Below are 17,797 nucleotides of genomic sequence, written 5' to 3'. Positions count from 1 at the left end.
TGTCCCCAGGAGCGAGCTCCGGGAGAGCCACCACGCCTGGGGAGCGGGTCCTTCCAAGGAAGTTGTGTCGGACCTTTTCAGCAGTTCTGCAGAAGCGTCGTTGTGACTTGGGACCTGCGATGCCCAGCAGACAGCCCAGATCCTGGCAGTGCCCGGGAGAGATTTTCATCCTGCGTAGGAAGATATTTTGGGAACTAGGTGTTTGCAGGGGGCCAGGGGCAGGCAGGGACACAGTGAATCCTTCAACATTCATTACTGGCTCCATCTTTTCTCTCTTCAGTTTGCTGCAAGAGTAGTTTTTCTCATGTAAGCAAGGGAAACGGTGATTTTGCTTTAATTATCACCGTCCTCCTCCGTGCAGAAGATCATTGAATTAGACATGGCACTGCATGGAGACTCAGCTCCACCTGTTCTCCTCTTTAATCCCTGTTTTTTCACCACTGGCTTCTCCTGGCCCCAGGTTTCTCAGCTGCCCATCGCTGCCTGCTCCCTGGCTGGCTCTTGCAGGCAGGAATATAATGCGGCGCAGCCCTTGGAGCTCTTCTGCTCCGAGGCTTTTAAGACATCCAGGAGGGCTGGGTGTCCTGCCACCGTCCTGTGTCCCCTCGGCTCTGCTCTGCCTGCCAGGCTCTGGCTCCTGCACTCTGCAGGAGGATTTATCGCTGGGGAAATGCAGTGCTTCGACTTATAAAAGTAGGGCATTCGCTTGGCAGCTCGAGAAATAATGGGAGATCGGTTTAATTATTCCACAGAAATGCTCAGATTGTGCAGATGCCTAACTTAGGTTTAATATAATTAAGATAACTCATGTCTATAAACATGTCTGGGACTGAACCTGATGTTCGAGCCGTGGATCCAAGCCTGCAGTTTTCCTCACTGATTTCAATTAGAGCTTCAAGTGTCCAACGCGAGCAGGATGCGCCCAGGATCGGCGCCATGCCTGATCCCACCAGGCACTGCCGGGCCCTTCGGTTTGGGTCTGTGATGCTGAGGAAGTTGTTTTTCCCAGGTTCCCAGCTGGTTTTTCAGGTGGATACTGGGGGGCAGCCGGGTCCCACGCTGGGGCACGCTGCCAGCCTCGGCGCTGGCATCCATTGTGCTTAAGGGAACAGGATGGAAAAAAGAAAAAAAACCATCCTGTTGCTGGCAATATCAATGCTCTAGAGTTAAATTGAGCCTCTCTCGTCTTCTTTTTATCTAGAAAATCTCCCCTTCCTCCCCGGCATGCACTTGGGACTGGCCGGGTTGCCCTGCCCACAGTAGTTTTGCGTCCCGGCTGAGCCCAAATGCTTCTCCCAGGGTGGATGCTCGGGATCTGCTTTGCAAGGTGAGCATCTCCTTGGCATGGCAAATTCAGGAACTTGTTAGGCACTAAATAGCTGAAATATTGCCTTGTTTTCCTCCACTTCCACCTCCCTCTGGGCTCCTTCCTCCCCCAGCCTGGCTTGCTCCTCCCTCCCCTGGTGTGCGCTGCTCTTCACACCTTGAAATGCTTCCTAAGATTCCTGTAATGGTTTATCAGCCCAAAATACCGAAGCTGGGATGTTACTCGCTAACAGGCGTCCTTGGCCGGGGTGTCCGGGGAGCCAGCGCTGAGAAATAACAGGCAAAACCCAGCCCCTCGCCTTGCCGGGGGTGCAGCATCCCTCCGGCACCCGCCGGTCCCAATCCCCATCGATCCAGGCTGCGATTAATCTTCTCATTTTTAACTTTGACTTTAAAATCCCATGCAGCACCGAGGTAAATGGGCGAATGACACACATCACTGCGGAGTAATTAGACCGAACACACACACACACACACACACACAGAGGCGCAGCAGTACTGATTTCTGCATTAGCATGATAATGAATGTTCTCACTAGAAGCTTGTAATTATGTTTCCTCTCTTTTTCCCCTCCCCCTGAAAGTATAATTAATTATGAATAGAGCCAGAGTTTGACGCTAACGCTTTTTTTTTTTTTTTTTAAATCCCCTTTGGTTCTATTTCTGCCCTATTAAAAATTTATGAAGGAACCAGAGGTAAAGTCGTTTTCCCAGACAGTTCCTCCTATAAATTCAATGAGAATAATATTAAAAATAATAATAACAGAAGAAGGCAGGAGGGGGCTTTGCAGAGGGTTTTCTCCCCTCTCCTTAGGCCATCGCCCAGGTAAGATGCTGCGTTTGCCAGTTGAAAGCCACGGTCCATCCGTGTCATGGCAGCTCAAGGAGCACTGCCAGCAGACGTGGACATGCCCATGGGTATCACGAGGTGACAAGCAGCTCCTGAAGGTGCCACCCCCGCAGGTCCCCTCCCCAAAGCCTCTGCATCCGCGCAGGGTGGAGGTCAGAACGGGGTGGTGATGTGCTCCGGGGGGAAAAAAACTTTATTTGTTTAAAATAGAAAAAAAAGCAAAACACACAAGCACTTTCAATACCTTGTGAAAGTTATTGAGGAAAACCAGGTGCAAAATCAAAAACTTCTAAGGAAGTGCTTTTCTTTTTCTGTTGGCTCACAAGGAGGAAGATAAAGGATGTGTTTCTTGCCGATAAAGCGTCGGTGTCTGTGCAGCTGCGGCGCGCCAGGACCCTCCCAGGATGCCCATCCCCGTGGTGCCCCGTCTGCGCGGATGCAGGACAAACCTCAGGGTTCGGTCCCAAAGGCTGTGACAGTGTGACTGCTCACAGCGGGGGAAGATGCCTCCTCCCCACCTCCAGCGTGCCTCATCCCTTCCTTAGAAAACCTGTTTAATCGCACCGTCCTTGGGGGACAGAAAGTGGGAAGATGGTTGAAACCGGCTCAGCAGTTTGGGGTGACTGGTGTAAAGATGTAACGCCTGGGGAACAGTGTCCAGTTCTGGGCTCCCTGGTTCAAGACGGACAGGGAACTGCTGGAGAGGGGACAGCAAAGGGCTACAAAGATGGTTAGGGGACTGGAACACCTCTCTTATGAAGAAAGGATGAGAGAATAGTCATCTTTTCAGTCTGGAAAAAAGACGACTGAGGGGGGATCTGATCAATGCTCATAAATACTTAAAGGGGGAGTGTCAGGAGGATGGGGTCAGGCTCTTTTCAGTGGTGCCCGGGGACAGGACAAGAGGTAATGGGCACAAACTTGAGCATAGGAAGTTCCACCTAAACATGAGGAGGAACTTCTTTACCCTGAGGGTGGCAGAGCCCTGGCACAGGCTGCCCAGAGAGGTGGTGGAGTCTCCGTCTCTGGAGACATTCCAAACCCACCTGGACGCGTTCCTGTGCAACCTGCTGTAGGTGACCCTGCTCTGGCAGGGGGTTGGACTAGATGATCTCCAGAGGTCCTTTCCAACCCCTGCCATTCTGTGATTCCGTGACAGGGACCGAGGATGAATCCTCACCTTCTCACAGGATCTCCATCCTTCCAGCCACCCCAGAAGAGCCCCTTCCAGTGCCACGGGCTTTGCCTCCCTGCCGACGAAGCCCGTCTTGTTTTGCCCTCCTCCTCCGCCGGTTGCCATTCATACCACCAGCCTTCCCTTGCCGTAGGTGTGAACTGTTTTTTCTTTTTAAATTGCATTTATTCTAACAAATGTCTCATGCAAACACAATTGCAGGTTTGCTAGAGGGAGATGCTATTTGCAGGCAGCCTTGCACAAAGGCAGATTTATTCTCCTTCCATTCATTTGAAGCTAAAGTAATAGCTCTAACTACATCTGACTTATAATAAGCGCGTTCCTGGGAACAAACCTGTATTCTGCATGTATTTCCCTCTTTGTCAGCTCCATCTAGGCACTTTTTCTCCCTTTCTCTCTTTTTTTTTCTACAATAACAAAATCAGAGCCTTGTCAGTTGAAAGTTTATATGCCCTATTTATAGCACTCCGCTGTCTCCCGGCTTTTATGTTCCAGCATAAGTAGCTCTTTACCCTCTGCTTGCAAGGAGCCTAGTGTGAGCCTGAGCAGAGCCTGCACCTCCATAATGGCTCTTTTATCCTTCCCCGCGGAGGGAAGCACGCCCTGCTTTCCATGGATTCGCCTGCTCCGGCTCCAGCCTTGTCAGAGGCAAGCACCCGTCCCCGCGGGCCAGAAGACTCTGCCCTGGGCGTTTTGGGATCTCTTTTGGTCATCACATCCTTGAACTTGGAGGGGGGGGACGTCGCTTTCGGGCATGGGGGTGTTTCGCTGGGCAGAGCCACCAGCATGGTTTGCTGCTTGCAGCTGCGGAGCATCTTGCTGGTAATCACCGGTCCCGTCTTCTGGCGTGTGATGGCTGGGAAGGCATCACCAAAGTTTGACACACAAACTTGCCATCCGCTTGATGGCTTTCATTAATCAGAAGAATGTGAGTGTTCCTCCAGGGAGCTTCAGTGGTTACTTCAGTGATTTTTGTGGTTAAGCTGGTACTTCAATGCAGTTTGTGTATTTAAGAGCTCTTCACAGACAGGCAAGGCCGGATTCAGCGTCGCCCATGGCTCCTCTACAGGCTGCGGCTGGTTCCTGAGCTTCTCTGTTCCTTGTCTCTGGATGCGATGTGGGACAAGGACTGGGGACAGGGTCTGGCAGAGATACTGAGGGAGGGCTCCCTCCCCACGGGCAGCCGCTCCAGCACAGCGGTGGTGGGCTGGAAAGCAGGGACGGCGGTTTGGGAACAAGTCAGTCACCGTAACCCACAGCAGCCTCGCAACCCCCCCACCCCAGCTTTCCAGCTCTCCCGGGTGCTTCCCACACTCCCAGGTCCCGATGTTAATCCCAGCAGCGGGCTGAGGGAGCGGAGCCGTTGGGAGCCAGGTGCCAGCGCTCCCATCCCACTGGGTGCTCCGGCGCCGGCGCACACACGCGCTCTTTCCCCTCTCTGGGCAGAAGGCACAGTGTCTCCTCTGTTACCGTGTCCTTTGTGGCACGTCATTGGGGCTCAGGCAGGGCTCTCCCATCTGTTCCAGGTGGAAAGATTAGGATAAAAGGGGTCATTGTGCCTTTCTGCCCCCAACTAACTTTAATCCCGGTCAAGGGAAAACTCCAAATGCTAAAATAACCTGGATGAGAGTGTCCTGCTCAGAGGAGATGTTTGCAGGATAAACAACCATTACAAAATAAAATTGCAAAATAAAAAAAAAAAATATTGCAAAATAAACAGTGTTTCAGGCAGTAACACAACCGGCTCTTTCCCGGTCCGGCGGTGGAGAGCCAGGGCTGGGGGAGCGCAGCTCTGCTGCAGCCCGGCTCCTCCACGGAGTTTTGCTTGCCGAGGAATCAGCCCATCTGTTAAATATAGCTGATGAGCTGTTCTTGAATTGCACCTAATTACGTCTCCTCTCCAGCGCGCCGGCTCTTCCCAGCTCTTTGTAGCTACAAGGAGCTGGATGATTGTGGCTTGAACTCCTCAGGTGGAGCGAGACGCTCGTTTGTTATCCCCCTGTTTGGCTGTCTCGTACTTGGGAGGAGGGAGATGAAAAGTTGAATTCTCAGAGAAGGGAGGGGAGAAAAAAGAAAGAAGAAAGAAAGAAAAAAAAAAATCCTGGTGAGATTCCTTTTGAACTCTTTGCTCATTAAGATGTCAAAAGGTTGGGTGCCCTGGCAACTGCTTCTCCTCTCTAAGCAGGGCTTGAAATTGCTGCAGTCCTCGTGCGGGGAATTTGCAGGCGCTTGCCCAGCTCCGCATCCATGGGAAGATGCCTGTAGCCGGGTTCCTGATGGCTACAGGATCCCTCCCGAAAACTTTCTCTAATTTAAGCAAATACAGCTCTCCTAGCTGGGAGCAGCCAGCCCTCGGTGACCTGGGTGCCAGGTCCCCTTCCCTTATCACCTGGGCCACCCCTCCTTGTGCTTCTTCTGCGCCTTCCCAGCCACAGCCAAAATATCAACTCAAGGCCCTGTGGGACATTCCCGTGGAATTCACCTGGAAAAAGTCATTGCCTGAAAGATATTTGGATTTTTTTTTTTTTTTAGAGACTGACTCCCAAGCATTGGTTTGGTTTTTCTGAGTTTTTTTTTTTTTTAAGATTGTGCCAAATTTCAGCCAGCCGCTTTCCAGCCGCTCCGTCCGTCTCCCGTCTCCAGGGCTTGCCAAATTTCTGTCCCATTTTTATTGGCTCCTCCTTGGGCTGCAAATCTTCTGTCTTTTGTTAAAAGATGCTTCTCCATGCCAAAGCAGGGCTCTCACTGGAGATTAAGTGGGTATAGAAGAAGGAAATATGTTTTTCCCAGTCTCAAAAAATACCAAATGTCTTAAAATGAAAAATTTCCACAAACAAAATTTCCCAATTCATGCCCAGAGCAGCACACCCAAAGTGGGGAAACCTTTGTTTCACAAAGACGGCAATGGAGGGAGGAGAAGGGGGTCCAGATCTGCACCGACTTCAGAGCAGCTTTTGGGGAAGAAAACCAAATCCCGCTATCCCTGCAGGGCTGGAGGCTGGAAGCACCGGGAGGCTTTGGGATCGCATGCCAGCAAGTGTCCCCTTCTGCAGGAGTTATTGCTCTGGGGCCATGTCAGGTCCCCAAAGGCCAGCGTGGGGAAGGGGGGAAAAGGTGCGGAGTGAGGCCATGGGCTGAAACGCTGGTGAAGGGGTACCCGGGACCCCCAGAAAAGGGGCTTCCCCACATGGATGTGCGCTGGAGCATCGCCACCGAGTGTCACAGGCTGGGTGAGGCCAGGTCCCCTCCTCGCTGCTGTCGGGGAAGGCTCCCGCGCCACCGGCTGAGCTCAGCCGGGAAAGAGACAGAGCTGTCGTTACAAATACACTTCAGATCTCTTCAATGGAGGAGGAAAAGCGCCAACACAACCAAAAATATGCAAAAGATCAACTCTCTGGTTAGAAGTGGCCCGGCTACCAGTTTCAGTCTCAGGCATTTGGCTTTGCTGTGGGAAGCCCTCATCATTTTCTACTGTTTTACTCATTGCCAAAAATATGATGAAACCAGAACTGAATGTGTTTTTTTCTGTCTTATTACAGTAAGCATCATAAATTATTCACCCATGAGACTCAACCGCATTTCTTACTCAAAAGGAGCTTCCTTTTGTCTTCAGGGGCTCGGACCTCGGAGCCTCCCTGGGCTGGCGGCAGCGCCAGGGTGGCCCGGAGGTGACCAGCGTGTCCAGCTGCCCAAGGTCCCTTCCACGGGAACCCCAGGGATTTCCCACCCCCCACAGCCCGAACGCATGGGGGTATCACTGCAAGCTTTTACCTGGTGTCCCCATGGTGTCCTGGACCCAGCTGTCCCCATGGCGGGACCAAACCTCATCAGGTGGTGTGGGTTCAGAAATGGGGCAGAAGTGGGTTTTGGGGCAGTTCCCGGCAGGCAGTGGGGACCTCCATCACGGCACCCATGCACCCCGCGCCCTCGCACCAAGTCCTTCTAGAAATGTACGTCCTAGGACAATGTCAGTCTAATCAGCGCCCTCTTCGTTAGCAGGGACCTATAATTAGAAGCAGCAGCCAGCCATCTGCTTTTATCTCGTCACATCACACGGTGCCTCTCCGCTGTCCTTTATTACCGGCCATCGTTTTAGATCAACGTTTCCCTCCACCCCCAACTGCGTCTTATCTCACTTTCATTATTGCTAATGACCGGCACTGGCAACGCTGCGTGGCAGAGCAGCGAGAGCGGGCAGTGCTGGGGGTGCTGCAGAAATCGAGCCCGTATTTGCTGCCTGCCTGCCCCTTCTTGCCTCCCCTGTGATATTTTTGGGGTTCGCAGCCTTCCCAGTGGATCTTCCCGAAACACCCACTGGGCACTGGGGCTGAGAATAAGAGAACGTGGGAGAAAACGTACCTTCTCTTAAATATTCCAAGTTTTTTTCAGCTTGCAAAATGCTTTCCCAAGTTTCCCATTTTGTCCTACTCCCGGCGAGGGTGGCGTCTGCTGGGACATCGAGAGGACACCCTTGTTGTCCACACCGAGTGACCGGGGGCTGCCGGGTAGCAAGACCTTGGAGGAAGGGAAGGAGAAAACCCCTTTTTATGTATCTTTAAATTTGGTGCCCAGGCAAAAGCATAAGACATATAAACGGATTAACAGCCATGGTTTATTAGCGCTCCTTAATTCACTTCACAGGGCTGAGGGAAAAGTTATTAGCAGATGTATGGCCAGTAATAAGCTAATTATAACCCTGTCAGATCAGAGATTTGAAGAGGTGGGTAGTTTTGTGTGTGAGATAACTATAATTGTCTGTTAAAGATTATGAATTAATATTGATTTAATAAAGCCGTGGCCATTTATTTCTGCGGCAAAGACTAGTTAGTTATTCCCTGAGCTGCCCCAGCACCACGGGAGGCACCGACCCGTCTGCCGGAGGTGGGTGTTTGGGAGGCCAAAATGCAGGCGGCACCCGTCACCGGGCCTGTGTCCTGCCCGTCGGCGTCCCCATTGCTGGCTTTCACAGGGACGGCATTGGTGCCTGGCTCCAAATTCACACACAGTGTCCCACGGCACCCTGAGGGCTCGGCCCCGGGGTCGGGATGCACCCGACGCCGGGGCCGAGCCCTCAGGGTGCAGTGGGACCCCAGGGTTGCGCATCCCCCCTGGATACCTCCGGGCCCCGGGGACGGCACTGGGGGTGTCGGGATGGCGAGCCGTTGGGGAGGCACCGCGAGCCGGCGTGTGCCAGGAGCCGTGGGGCCGCAGCGCTTTTGTTGTGGGTAGGAAGCGGAGAGCGCACCATGCTTCTACGGAGCGCATTAATCACCGCTCGGATCTGCTCATTTTAACCATTTCTCTGTCTGGTGCCCGTACGAGGCGTCTTTGTTTGGCACCAAGGGAAGGTGCACCGCTGCCTGGGGAGGGACGTTCGCTTTTTTTGTCTCTCTAGGGGAGAAAATTTGCCATCACCACGTGCCCTTACGCACATGCCCGCCGAAGGATGCTGTGCTGGAGCAGGGTACCTGAGCCCGGCCGGCTGCCCTCTGCGGCGGTGCAGGACGATGCCCTCATTGCCAGGATGCTGGCATGGGACAGTACACAAGCACTTCTGCTTCAAGGCTCTTCCCCAGCAAGAGCCATTGGGTGCCTTTGAGTATTTTATTATAGAGCGATTTGCTTCTCCAAACTGATTTGGGGTTGAATGCATTCGCTCCATCCGCTCTATTATTATTTCTCTGCCATTTATTGAAATAACGTGGTAGCCATCTCCAGCTGCTCTCTCTACACCTGCAATGCGCAGCCGGCAGTGCCGAGGAGCCGCAGGTCCTTTGGGAAGAGGCACCGGTGCCCGGGAGTGGGAGGCAGCCGCTCACCCCCCCCCCTCTCGCTCTCCCTGCCACGTCAGTTTGCAAACAGCCCCTCTGCCCATCCCCAGCCCCGTCTGCATTTGCTGCTTTTTGCTGGATTTAAAAGCAATCTGTACTTATCTGAACGTAAAAGCTGATCCCTTCAGGGGGGGATCCCTTCCCTTTTGGGGCCCTGTCTGCCCCCTGACTGTTAAAACCTGCAGGCAGCCTCAGCACAACTTGCAAGGAGCCGACGTGAGCGTGCAGGTCTCCTGGTGATGGGTGTTTTGGGGTGGCCAGACAGAGCATTACGCACTGCTGGGCCCTGGCAGGGGGCTTGCAAACCCAACCCTGCCGCTGCGGGAAACGGGGCAGCTGCTCGGGAACCATTTGGCCCAGCCGTTTGGGAGAGGGAGCCAAGAAAACAGCCAGAGAAAGAGGAAAAGGCCAAACCTCGTGGCCATGGTCAGGTCTGGCTGGGAAAGCGCAACCCCTTTGCAACCGCAGGGTGCTGGGACGCTGATGGGGGTCGCTTCCCTGCGGTGGGGCCAGGATCACCCAAGGCAGCCCTGGTGCTTAGATCATTTCCCAATTTACAGCCGCCGCCCAGGATCACTTCAGTTTTTCCCCTCTCAGCATGTAGCTGAGTGCCACCTACTCCGGCATATTCATGCCTCGTCATTTGTTTCCATAAGCCATTGCCAGCTTGAAGGCAAGCACGGAAAAAGGCAGGCGCAGTCTCCTGTAGACGGAGCATGGCCGTGGGGAGCCCGTGCGAGCCCCCGCGCCACCAGCCAGCTGCCCAGGCTTTTCCTTACCTCGTCCAGGCTGGCAGGCAGAGATCTTTACTTTGGGTTTCCTTTTTCTGAGATGGATCCACTTCCCCAAAGTGAACTCCAGCCCTTCATACCGCCCGAGTCCCACCAAATTCCTCTCATGCCCGGAGCAAGTAAAGGCAGGTCCCTGGGGCGGTGGGAAGGCGCTTTGGAGGGGAGCATCGTGCAGGGCAGGGCTGCAAACCTCCTCCCCAAACATCCCCTGGTCCCTCCGCGGTGCTGGCACCGTGGGTCACACACCACCTCCGTGCCAGCACCATGGGTCACGGCGGGTAAACTCCTGCCGTGGTTTTCACACACATTGGTCCTACTGGGCTGATGCGCTGATAACGTCAATTACAGGATGGCTTAGTTTAAGGCTGCAGCTTGCTTTAAATGTAATTACTTTCCCCCGAAGCTTTCCATGGGAAGGTGGTTTCAAAGTGAGGGTGGCTCCTGTTTTGCATCTCGCTTCTTTTCCTGGAGGAGTTTAGGTGAACACAGGTGAGAAAATACCCCAATTTCTTGCATTTGCGCTGGGCATGGGGCAAGTTTAATGGAAAACATCTGAAGAATCTGAGGCAGGACTCCGGTTTTCCGCTGAGATCTGAAATCCCCGTCTTTGCTGCTGCGCCGTTTCAGAGGCACGGCGCATTACCATGTTATCTGATGGAATGGCTATCAACGGCAGCTTCGAAGTGAAACGCTACGGAAAATCTGTGTAAGCTATCTGCAGCCTGGCAGCGCAGATACACTTTGATTACAGCGACAGCCCGGCTCTGCCTCCTGTGTCTAATGTGTGCGTACGTGTCCGGCTGCGGCACGGTGACCTGCGCCAGCTCTCCCCCTGCTGCGGGATGCTCGAGGCAAGCTCGCCATAGCCTCGGCTTCCGTGAAGCCGCAGCTCACAGAGCCTTGGGATGCTGCCACAATCTCACCTGTGGTTTAACTAGAAGAAGCAGCTTCCAGCTTCCAAGATCGCAGGGAAAAAGCTTGAAAACACCAAGCCTTGAGGCTCTGAAAGCCAGAACCCTGCTGCTCAGAGCACCCCATTGCTGTCTGGTGTTTGCAGTGCCATTATTTTAAAGCCAAGCTCGTTATTCTTGCTTTGAGACAGGGAAGGGGTTTGCTTTCCCGGGCTCAGCAACACCCTACAAACACACCCAGGCTCTTGCACTAGGGAGAGGCACACGCTTCCTCGTTAGGAGGTTGTTAAGGTGAGGATGATGAAGGCAGGATCTGGGCCAGAGGGGTCCACCACTCAGTCTTGAACCGCACTGGAAGTCACTTAGCCCCACAACATTGGGGCAACCATTATTTTGAGATTATTATTGGATAATTTGGGTATTATTTTGGGTATTTGGGGATTACTGGGTGGAGTGGTTTTGCATAATGGTTTTATAAACACCATTGGGATCTGGTGGCTGCTAGTTACAGCCAGCCAGGCTGCCAGAAGATGTAGAAATGCAAAAGGAAATAATCCCCTCTGTTATAAGAGCAATGCCACCGTGAAAAGCCCATATTCACACTGCGAGACCAGCCCAGCGATTCCCATGGGGACCGTGGCCTTCTGGACCATAGGAACATGGGCAAAAAATCCATCTGTGCTCTGGCAGCGTTGCTGGAAAGTATGTTCAACCCTAAGGTTTTTTTTTTAAATACATTTGAGTATAATGTTGTTCTAAGGTCACTGAAATCTAAAAGCCTGGCTCCCGGCTCCTGTAAAATTAATGTCTTGAGTCTTTCTGCCATGGTACGGGACTTGCCTTCCATTCATTAAGCGAAACGTCACAGATATAAAAAAAAAAAAAAGGAAGCTCCAGCTCAAGAAATGCTAAATGACTGGAGCAGAGACACCCCGCAATGCAACACGGGTAAACTCGGTCTTTTATCTTCCAAGATAATCGCATCTTCGAGAGGAAGATTTGATCTGCTGCTTTGCTTCACAAGATGCTCAGCCTGCGAGAGGAGCACTCACAAACACGGGCTTGAACCGCACGGAAGGTGCTCTTTGAAATTGCTGGACATACAGCTGCCATGGGAAGACAGCTTTTCCCACTTTTCCCAGCACACCAGGCTCCGTCGAGGCAATTTGACTCGTGTTCCTGATGCTTATGCTTGCGTTTACGCTGGCACCGAGGTGTGTGCGCCTGTGCTTACATTTCGAGTCGGGTGACTTGAGGAGACTGGGCTCGGGCCTGGGAAAGTCCCTCTGTCCTGCAGCGGCGCAGCCGTATTGGGGCAAGGAATGCCGTGCGCTGGCTGCCCTGCTGTCCCGCTTCCCGGGAAAATGCCGCTTGTGGAGATGCGGGAAAAGAGAAATAAACTGCGGGGAGGCAGAGTGGCGGGGAACCCATGCGTGCCCACCTCTGCCCGCCGTGCCTGCTGGAGCGGGCAGGGAGAAGTGGAGGTTTGCAAGATGCTTTTCCGGCTGTTGGGGTCATGCATCACACGCGGCAGGGACGAGAGGTGGATTTGCGTGGGTCGGGGGGCATGAAACGGTGGTGGCGGAGGGGGCATGACCTTCCTCACCCCGCCCTGGGAGGATGAAGGGGAAGAAAAATTTTGGAAAAGTGGAACAATAGTAAAAGTCGGCAGCTGGGGTGTGAAACTGGAAGATAGGAATAGTGTGGGAGCAACCCGGGCTGCCTCAGCGCCCAGTTCCTGCAGGCATTCGCTTGTTAAGCTGTTCAGATTTCCCTACAAAAATCACCCCCCAGGGAAGGTTTTCAATGCAGCGGGATGGCAGCGCAGAGCCTGATCCAGAGCTGGGAACGCGGCATCTTCTCCTGGAGACCCCTGCCTACCTTCAGGGGAAACCTCGGGTTTCCCCACTCCAGCGTTGGGGGACAGCCCCCCCCCCCCCCAGGCACCCCCTTCCCAGGGCTGGGACTTGGCCGGGTGGTGGCTGCTGAGGAGGCAAGCGGCGATTGTCCCCATCCAACACCCTCCTCCGAAGCGCTGGTGTCTGGAAAAGCACTGGGAGGGTTTTGCTGGGCCAGCTCGTGGCGGGGGCAGGAAAATCCCTGATTTTCACCAAAAAAATTATTAATGACACCTGGTGGTATTAATACACCCAGTGGCACCAGTAAAGCTGGGAACACTGACATAGCTGGTGGCACTATTGTAGTCAGTGGCACTGATATCACCAGTGACAAGGATACGGCCAGTGACACCTCTGGGGGGGTGTTACGGTTTGAAGAACCCACAACAATTTATTGTTACTTGGACAATTATTCTATCAACCGATGACCCCTCCCCACCCGGGAAGGGGAATCAGGAAAAACAAGGAAACCCGAGGATTGAAATATAAACATTTAGTAGAATAAGACTAAGTAGTTAATACTAAAGAACCTGTATTGATCCTGATACCAATATAAAATAGACGAGGATCATGCTCAGCCCACACTCTCAGCAGGAAGCTGTGCACTTGACAGCAAACGTGGGACACTGTGGGCGCTATGGCTTCAGGAGGAAGGGAAGGGCTCGGGGGTCCAGCAGCGGGGCAAGAAGTGCTGTGGATGGCAGCCATCAAGGGAGAGAAAAACTTCTCAGCAAACTTGTAATTGATATTGAATGTGACATTCACGGAATGAAATAGCCCTGTTTGCCATCCTGGGTCAAGTGCCGGGGCCTCGCTCCTCCCCATCCCTGCACCCAGTGAGCTTGAGAACACCAAGCCCTTGAACCCCGCATCCCAGAGCTGGCTAGAAAGTAAATATTTCCACAAATCCGGGCACTAGAGTCTTCTAAAAGTGCGGTTTTCCCTACGATTAGAAGACACTTTACTGCGAGGTAAAATTACTGGAAAAGAAATTAATCCCGCGTCGCTCGGCCCGGGAGAGCGGAGCTGTGCCGGGGGCCGCGTCACCCCCCCGAGGGCCGTATCCTCCCGGCGGGTGCTCGGCGCTGCAGGCGGCGGCCGGGCGGGGCGCGGGCCCTTTAAGGCGCGCGGGCGGTGCGGCCCCGCCCCGCCCGGCCGCCGGGGCGGCTGTGGGGCGGCCTGAGGGACCGCCGCCGCCTCCCGCCGCGCCGAGGCAGGGCAGGGCGCTGCTGGGCCAGCGCTGCGGCGGAGGGGCGGCCCGGCCCGGCCCCGCGGGCGGGCGGACAGACGGACACACCGACCGACCGACCGACCGACGGGCACTGGCGGGGGAGCAGCCCCCATGGCTCTGGATTTATAAACACGGCGCAGATGGCGGGGCCGGGCCCCCGCGCCGAGCGCTGCCCCGCCGGCCGCTGAGGAGGGAGCGGCGGCGATGGGGGGCGGCAGCTGCCGGCGGGATTAGGTAAAGTGGGGAGGGGACCGGGGGGGGGGGGCTGCCCGGAGCGGGCCCGGGAGCCGCGGGCCCGGGGGGGCCGCTCCCGGCAGGTTGGGGTGCGGGCGGGCGCCGTTACGTAAAAACGAAAACGTGCGGCGGGAGCAACTTTCTTTTTTTCTTTGGGGTTTTTTTGTTTTGTTTTTGTTTGTTTCCGCCACCCCCCCTCCCCCGAGGGATAGCGCTGCTCGGGGAGCTGCGGGGTTTGGGGGTGCTCGGGGGGGAGCCCCGCGCTTTGCAAGCTAGCGGGGACACCGCGGGGTGGGGGCACCCCAAGGGCCTTCCCCCCCCTTCCCCGCCGGCTTCTTTCAATTCTGCTTTATTTTTCGGCTCCTGCCCCACATCCATGTTTGCAGCCGGTGGTTTCACGCTGACACGGCAGCCCGGAGAAATTAATCAGCATCCACGGGGCCGGGAGGGGGGACCCAGCCCCGGCCCAGGGTCGCACACACAGAGACACATCCCGGCCCCAGAAACGTGTCACTTGTGCGCTGGGGACAGGGCAGGGGTCCTGGTCACGGCCAGCGGCGATGGGAGCTGCAGAGCTGGCTCATCCGGCCATGGGTGAGGAGTTTTAGTGGCTGGCGTGTAAATATTTATGGTGGGTAAACAGGGCCGGTGTCTGCAGGCAACAAGTGTACGCTTCTCTAAGCCCCAGCTGCAGTCTCTGGAGTGATTGCTTTTTTTTTTTTTTTTCTCTGTCGATTCTTTATAATTTCCTGTTCCCTCTTCTCCTTCGGCCCTTCCTCCTGCTCCCTTGCCCTGACAATGCACAAAGAGCAGGCTGCAGTGGGTGCAGGCAGCTGCCTGCCATGTGGGCTGCTGCCAAAGCCACTGAAGCAGCAAAACCTCCGCGGCTCCAGCCCTCCTGGGGCTCTCGCTGCGCCGGGGGCGAGGGGCTGCGCTGACCCCGTAAACCCATCCCTCCTTCCACCGCTTTGAACCCTGTGGATGTCCCCTGCCTGTGCTGCTGCTGCCCGTGCCGGAGGCTGGGTCTGCTCCGTGAACTTTGTGTGTTGGGTCAGCCGAAGAATTTGCCCGAGAGGACAGTGCTGCTGGAGGTGATCTGTGCAACGGGTATTTCCTAACGCCGCCCTTTTGGTTCACAGGCGTTTATGGTTTGAACTCTTTCTGTGACCTCTCTCTCAGTGTTCGCGCAAAGCGAAGGTTGGCCCTCCGAACGCCTGAAAACGGCAGGGTTTTGCTGAATTGGGTATTTTTAATCCGACTTTGGTAGATGTGATGTTCCGCTGGTATTCCTTGCCCGTGTGGGGTGAGAGTTTTTCCATTTAGCGTAGGGTTTTTTATCGGCAAGTTTAAGTTTTAGTTTGGCATGTTCTTTGCAGATAAAGATTTGATACTACTAGTAATTCATAAAGGGAAAGAATGTGAGTTGAGACAACTGGGTGCATATTTCCATGTCCTTTGAAACTGAAGACAAAGCTCCCGGGGGGGTTTAGTGAAGCCGTACTTACCTGCATGGCTTTAGTGAAGTTCTATGTAATTCTCTGAATTTCACTGCTGACTTGTTGGGTGATTTTTGTGTCCTGGCTCAGCCTCCCGTGTGCCCGTCTCTGCACAGGAGCCATGCCTTGGGTGGGGAATATGGTTAGCAAGGCTCGCAAAGTGTTTTGAGACAGAGTCCCAAGATGCCATTGGAGGGAAGGGAAGTTCTGTGTGTGACAATATTTTATAACTTCAATTGAGTAAGTTTCAGTATGAGAAAGACTCTTGCAAAATGCGTTTAGTTTATTGAAAGCAAATGCACTCAAAGCCCAGTTTGTTGTTGCCAAAAGGGAAAAAGTAGAAGCTATTTTTGGTGCGAGAGAGGAGATGGGGCACGCACATGTCTGGGGCAGGAAAACACTGGTACTTTGTTCTTCTTGCTTCATGTGGGTGGTGGTTTCTGTTATTTAGCTGAGGGTTTCTGCCAAGTTGCAAAACATACCTGGTTCTGAAAACCCTGTGGAGGTCAGGGCTGGCTCTGCAGAGCTGGTACCAGGCCCGTATGAGAACACCTCCCACGCCGGCATCTCCAGCGCTGGAGAAGTGGGTGGATGCTTCTGGCTTCACACCTTTGAGTGCCAGGGAGGTGACTGGCATTTTTTCGCGACGGGATCTGGACTGAAACCATAAACTTGTTTCACGCAAGCCACTGAGCAGCTGCTGCTTGGCAATACCTTGCACTTGCTAATGGCTGTGGTTGGATTTGAACCAAGTTGCCTCGAGTAGAGGTTGTACCAGTCCCTGGAGCCATCCTGCGCTAAATCCAAAGGGGGTTTGGTTCAGGCTGTGTTCACATCTTGTAATTAGGAGATCCAGTCTGGTAAAGGCAGTTTTGTTATGATTGGCAATGAAGGCGTGCATGCAGCTGTGCTGATGGATATGTGTGTTAAGAGGTCTACCCGTCTCATCTCCAAGGCAGCTCTGGACTGTGCTGGCTGGAATTGGGTCATGGGAGATGTCTTTATCTTTCCTGACATGGCTGTAAATTATTTGTCCCCTCGATGGCTCCTGGTGTTCCTCCCGCTGCTGGTTCTGGTTGTTAGTGGCTTCTGCTGAAATACAGTCCTGTTTGCGGTCAGGTCATCCTGGGAGAAACCTGCTTGAAGTCAACCGTAATTTACATGTTCGAGACACTGTCATCTTTAAAGCTCTTCAGGGAGGAGGAAAGTTACACTCTCCCCAGTTTCTAGATGAGTAGGTAGGAAAGGAGGATTAAATTGGTAAATTTTCAGAAGTGGGTCTTGGGCAGCTGATATGAGCAGTCGCGAAGGGGCATGGGTTTGAGAGGGCCTGTGTTTGGGGCACAGTACTACCTGTCCCTAACCCAATGTCTCATTCTGACCAGATCGCTAGACCTGTCTGAAAATTGAGGCCAGGGAGGTTACATGAAGTTCAAAGTGTCAGAGCAAGTCTGCTGGAGAGCTGATGAAGAGGAGTCTCTTTCCCCATGAGTGCTTTGCCCGTTCAGTGTGAGGGCTCCTTACTCCCAATGGCAAAGTGCTGGTTCTCTCCTGGCTTTTGTGCCTGCAAGCAGTAATCCCCCAAGTGCAGACCACGGGCTAGATGCAGGGGTGCTCGAGGATGGAAATCCAGGGCAATGTGTTCCTAAAAGGACCGTTATCTTTGTGCAGCTGAATTTGTACAAACTGTGGCTCGCTTTAGTTTTCACTGAGAGATTTCAGTGGAGAGCAGGGTCAGCTCTAATGGAGCTAGAAATGAAGTGTAGCAGCACCCAGTCATTTCCGTGATTAGTGACTGAGGATTTTGCAGCCGCTTACGGATTTGGGCATCATGAAGTCATGGATTCTCATCTAGGATGCTGCGGCATAGGCTCTTGCATGGCTTTGAAGGGTTCTTGCTTTGTATTGGCGTAGCAAAGTGGTGGAGAATTGCTGTTAATGGCTGGACTCGTGCTGGCACACAAGTGTCGGTCTCCGATTTGCCCTGTTAATGTCAAAGGGATAGATCCTTTCATAACAGTAGAGAATGGAAATA

At 53.7% G+C, this 17,797-nt stretch overlaps 1 protein-coding gene across 13 annotated transcripts in view; it reads left to right on the top strand.

The window, feature by feature from the left end:
- The first annotated feature begins 14,001 nt into the window (after positions 1-14,001).
- Positions 14,002-17,797, top strand: part of NCOR2 (nuclear receptor corepressor 2) — a 253,537-nt gene continuing 249,741 nt past the window's right edge. For all 13 annotated transcript variants that reach the window (XM_054220104.1, XM_054220103.1, XM_054220095.1 and 10 more), the window contains exon 1: positions 14,002-14,266. The gene's annotated coding sequence lies outside the window, so the exon portion shown is untranslated. The remainder of the gene's footprint in view (positions 14,267-17,797) is intronic.

The sequence above is a fragment of the Rissa tridactyla genome, chromosome 13, assembly GCF_028500815.1.
Source record: "Rissa tridactyla isolate bRisTri1 chromosome 13, bRisTri1.patW.cur.20221130, whole genome shotgun sequence".
NCBI lineage: Eukaryota > Metazoa > Chordata > Aves > Charadriiformes > Laridae > Rissa > Rissa tridactyla.
Note: the sequence above shows the minus strand (reverse complement) of the source record. Positions and strands in the feature narration are given on the sequence as shown.